Here is a 5,977-nt window from a genome sequence, read left to right as displayed (position 1 = left end):
ATGATGCATCATGTTAACCAGGACCAGACAGAGTGGTAGGATGATGCATCATGTTAACCAGGACCAGACAGAGTGGTAGGATGATGCATCATGTTAACCAGGACCAGACAGAGTGGTAGGATGATGCATCATGTTAACCAGGACCAGACAGAGTGGTAGGATGATGCATCATGTTAACCAGGACCAGACAGAGTGGTAGGATGATGCATCATGTTAACCAGGACCAGACAGAGTGGTAGGATGATGCATCATGTTAACCAGGACCAGACAGAGTGGTAGGATGATGCATCATGTTAACCAGGACCAGACAGAGTGGTAGGATGATGCATCATGTTAACCAGGACCAGACAGAGTGGTAGGATGATGCATCGTGTTAACCAGGACCAGACAGAGTGGTAGGATGATGCATCGTGTTAACCAGGACCAGACAGAGTGGTAGGATGATGCATCGTGTTAACCAGGACCAGACAGAGTGGTAGGATGATGCATCGTGTTAACCAGGACCAGACAGAGTGGTAGGATGATGTATCGTGTTAACCAGGACCAGACAGAGTGGTAGGATGATGTATCGTGTTAACCAAGACCAGACAGAGTGGTAGGATGATGCATCGTGTTAACCAGGACCAGACAGAGTGGTAGGATGATGCATCGTGTTAACCAGGACCAGACAGAGTGGTAGGATGATGCATCATGTTAACCAGGACCAGACAGAGTGGTAGGATGATGCATCGTGTTAACCAGGACCAGACAGAGTGGTAGGATGATGCATCGTGTTAACCAGGACCAGACAGAGTGGTAGGATGATGCATCATGTTAACCAGGACCAGACAGAGTGGTAGGATGATGCATCATGTTAACCAGGACCAGACAGAGTGGTAGGATGATGCATCATGTTAATGAGGACCAGACAGAGTGGTAGGATGATGCATCATGTTAACCAGGACCAGACAGAGTGGTAGGATGATGCATCATGTTAACCAGGACCAGACAGAGTGGTAGGATGATGCATCATGTTAACCAGGACCAGACAGAGTGGTAGGATGATGCATCATGTTAACCAGGACCAGACAGAGTGGTAGGATGATGCATCGTGTTAACCAGGACCAGACAGAGTGGTAGGATGATGCATCGTGTTAACCAGGACCAGACAGAGTGGTAGGATGATGCATCGTGTTAACCAGGACCAGACAGAGTGGTAGGATGATGCATCGTGTTAACCAGGACCAGACAGAGTGGTAGGATGATGCATCGTGTTAACCAGGACCAGACAGAGTGGTAGGATGATGCATCATGTTAACCAGGACCAGACAGAGTGGTAGGATGATGCATCGTGTTAACCAGGACCAGACAGAGTGGTAGGATGATGCATCATGTTAACCAGGACCAGACAGAGTGGTAGGATGATGCATCGTGTTAACCAGGACCAGACAGAGTGGTAGGATGATGCATCGTGTTAACCAGGACCAGACAGAGTGGTAGGATGATGCATCGTGTTAACCAGGACCAGACAGAGTGGTAGGATGATGCATCATGTTAACCAGGACCAGACAGAGTGGTAGGATGATGCATCGTGTTAACCAGGACCAGACAGAGTGGTAGGATGATGCATCATGTTAACCAGGACCAGACAGAGTGGTAGGATGATGCATCGTGTTAACCAGGACCAGACAGAGTGGTAGGATGATGCATCATGTTAACCAGGACCAGACAGAGTGGTAGGATGATGCATCATGTTAACCAGGACCAGACAGAGTGGTAGGATGATGCATCATGTTAACCAGGACCAGACAGAGTGGTAGGATGATGCATCACGTTAACCAGGACCAGACAGAGTGGTAGGATGATGCATCATGTTAACCAGGACCAGACAGAGTGGTAGGATGATGCATCATGTTAACCAGGACCAGACAGAGTGGTAGGATGATGAATCATGTTAACCAGGACCAGACAGAGTGGTAGGATGATGCATCATGTTAACCAGGACCAGACAGAGTGGTAGGATGATGCATCGTGTTAACCAGGACCAGACAGAGTGGTAGGATGATGCATCATGTTAACCAGGACCAGACAGAGTGGTAGGATGATGCATCATGTTAACCAGGACCAGACAGAGTGGTAGGATGATGTATCATGTTAACCAGGACCAGACAGAGTGGTAGGATGATGCATCATGTTTTTACAGGACCAGACAGAGTGGTAGGATGATGCATCATGTTAACCAGGACCAGACAGAGTGGTAGGATGATGCATCATGTTAATCAGGACCAGACAGAGTGGTAGGATGATGCATCATGTTAACCAGGACCAGACAGTGGTAGGATGATGCATCATGTTAACCAGGACCAGACAGAGTGGTAGGATGATGCATCATGTTTTTCCAGGACCAGACAGAGTGGTAGGATGATGCATCATGTTAACCAGGACCAGACAGAGTGGTAGGATGATGCATCATGTTAACCAGGACCAGACAGAGTGGTAGGATGATGCATCATGTTAACCAGGACCAGACAGAGTGGTAGGATGATGCATAATGTTAACCAGGACCAGACAGAGTGGTAGGATGATGCATCATGTTAACCAGGACCAGACAGAGTGGTAGGATGATGCATCGTGTTAACCAGGACCAGACAGAGTGGTAGGATAATGCATCATGTTTTTCCAGGACCAGACAGAGTGGTAGGATGATGCATCATGTTAACCAGGACCAGACAGAGTGGTAGGATGATGCATCATATTAACCAGGACCAGACAGAGTGGTAGGATGATGCATCATGTTAACCAGGACCAGACAGTGGTAGGATGATGCATCATGTTAACCAGGACCAGACAGAGTGGTAGGATGATGCATCATGTTAACCAGGACCAGACAGAGTGGTAGGATGATGCATCATGTTAACCAGGACCAGACAGAGTGGTAGGATGATGCATCATGTTAACCAGGACCAGACAGAGTGGTAGGATGATGCATCATGTTAACCAGGACCAGACAGAGTGGTAGGATGATGCATCATGTTAACCAGGACCAGACAGAGTGGTAGGATGATGCATCATGTTAACCAGGACCAGACAGAGTGGTAGAATGATGCATCATGTTAACCAGGACCAGACAGAGTGGTAGGATGATGCATCATGTTAACCAGGACCAGACAGAGTGGTAGGATGATGTATCATGTTAACCAGGACCAGACAGAGTGGTAGGATGATGTATCATGTTAACCAGGACCAGACAGAGTGGTAGGATGATGTATCATGTTAACCAGGACCAGACAGAGTGGTAGGATGATGCATCGTGTTAACGAGGACCAGACAGAGTGGTAGGATGATGCATCATGTTAACCAGGACCAGACAGAGTGGTAGGGTGATGCATCATGTTTTTCCAGGACCAGACAGAGTGGTAGGATGATGCATCATGTTAACCAGGACCAGACAGAGTGGTAGGATGATGCATCATGTTAATCAGGACCAGACAGAGTGGTAGGATGATGCATCATGTTAACCAGGACCAGACAGAGTGGTAGGATGATGCATCATGTTAACCAGGACCAGACAGAGTGGTAGGATGATGCATCATGTTAACCAGGACCAGACAGAGTGGTAGGATGATGCATAATGTTAACCAGGACCAGCCAGAGTGGTAGGATGATGCATCATGTTAACCAGGACCAGACAGAGTGGTAGGATGATGCATCGTGTTAACCAGGACCAGACAGAGTGGTAGGATGATGCATCATGTTTTTCCAGGACCAGACAGAGTGGTAGGATGATGCATCATGTTAACCAGGACCAGACAGAGTGGTAGGATGATGCATCATGTTAACCAGGACCAGACAGTGGTAGGATGATGCATCATGTTAACCAGGACCAGACAGAGTGGTAGGATGATGCATCATGTTAACCAGGACCAGACAGAGTGGTAGGATGATGCATCATGTTAACCAGGACCAGACAGAGTGGTAGGATGATGCATCATGTTAACAAGGACCAGACAGAGTGGTAGGATGATGCATCATGTTAACCAGGACCAGACAGAGTGGTAGGATGATGCATCATGTTAACCAGGACCAGACAGAGTGGTAGGATGATGCATCATGTTAACCAGGACCAGACAGAGTGGTAGAATGATGCATCATGTTAACCAGGACCAGACAGAGTGGTAGGATGATGCATCATGTTAACCAGGACCAGACAGAGTGGTAGGATGATGTATCATGTTAACCAGGACCAGACAGAGTGGTAGGATGATGTATCATGTTAACGAGGACCAGACAGAGTGGTAGGATGATGTATCATGTTAACCAGGACCAGACAGAGTGGTAGGATGATGCATCGTGTTAACGAGGACCAGACAGAGTGGTAGGATGATGCATCATGTTAACCAGGACCAGACAGAGTGGTAGGGTGATGCATCATGTTTTTCCAGGACCAGACAGAGTGGTAGGATGATGCATCATGTTAACCAGGACCAGACAGAGTGGTAGGATGATGCATCATGTTAACCAGGACCAGACAGAGTGGTAGGATGATGCATCATGTTAACCAGGACCAGACAGAGTGGTAGGATGATGCATCATGTTAACGAGGACCAGACAGAGTGGTAGGATGATGCATCATGTTAACCAGGACCAGACAGAGTGGTAGGATGATGCATCATGTTAACCAGGACCAGACAGAGTGGTAGGATGATGCATCATGTTAACCAAGACCAGACAGAGTGGTAGGATGATGCATCATGTTTTTTCCAGGACCAGACAGAGTGGTAGGATGATGCATCATGTTAACCAGGACCAGACAGAGTGGTAGGATGATGCATCATGTTTTTCCAGGACCAGACAGAGTGGTAGGATGATGTAGAATGTTTTTCCCAGGACCAGACAGAGTGGTAGGATGATGAATCATATTTTTCCAGGACCAGACAGAGTGGTAGGATGATGCATCATGTTTTTTCCAGGACCAGACAGAGTGGTAGGATGATGCATCATGTTAACCAGGACCAGACAGAGTGGTAGGATGATGCATCATGTTAACGAGGACCAGACAGAGTGGTAGGATGATGCATCATGTTAACCAGGACCAGACAGAGTGGTAGGATGATGCATCATGTTAACCAGGACCAGACAGAGTGGTAGGATGATGCATCATGTTAACCAGGACCAGACAGAGTGGTAGGATGATGCATCATGTTTTTTCCAGGACCAGACAGAGTGGTAGGATGATGCATCATTTTTTCCAGGACCAGACAGAGTCGTAGGATGATGCATCATGTTAACCAGGACCAGACAGAGTGGTAGGATGATGCATCATGTTAACCAGGACCAGACAGAGTGGTAGGATGATGCATCATGTTAACCAGGACCAGACAGAGTGGTAGGATGATGCATCATGTTTTTTCCAGGACCAGACAGAGTGGTAGGATGATGCATCATTTTTTCCAGGACCAGACAGAGTCGTAGGATGATGCATCATGTTAACCAGGACCAGACAGAGTGGTAGGATGATGCATCATGTTTTTCCAGGACCAGACAGAGTGGTATGATGATGTAGAATGTTTTTCCCAGGACCAGACAGAGTGGTAGGATGATGCATCATATTTTTCCAGGACCAGACAGAGTGGTAGGATGATGCATCATGTTTTTTCCAGGACCAGACAGAGTGGTAGGATGATGCATCATATTTTTCCAGGACCAGACAGAGTGGTAGGATGATGCATCATGTTTTTCCAGGACCAGACAGAGTGGTAGGATGATGTAGAATGTTTTTTCCAGGACCAGACAGAGTGGTAGGATGATGCATCGTGTTAACCAGGACCAGACAGAGTGGTAGGAAAATGCATCATGTTAACCAGGACCAGACAGAGTGGTAGGATGATGCATCATGTTAACCAGGACCAGACAGAGTGGTAGGATGATGCATGATGTTAACCAGGACCAGACAGAGTGGTAGGATGATGCATCATGTTAACCAGGACCAGACAGAGGA

Source organism: Salvelinus alpinus, chromosome 13, assembly GCF_045679555.1.
Source record: "Salvelinus alpinus chromosome 13, SLU_Salpinus.1, whole genome shotgun sequence".
Taxonomy (NCBI): Eukaryota; Metazoa; Chordata; class Actinopteri; order Salmoniformes; family Salmonidae; genus Salvelinus; species Salvelinus alpinus.
Note: the sequence above shows the minus strand (reverse complement) of the source record.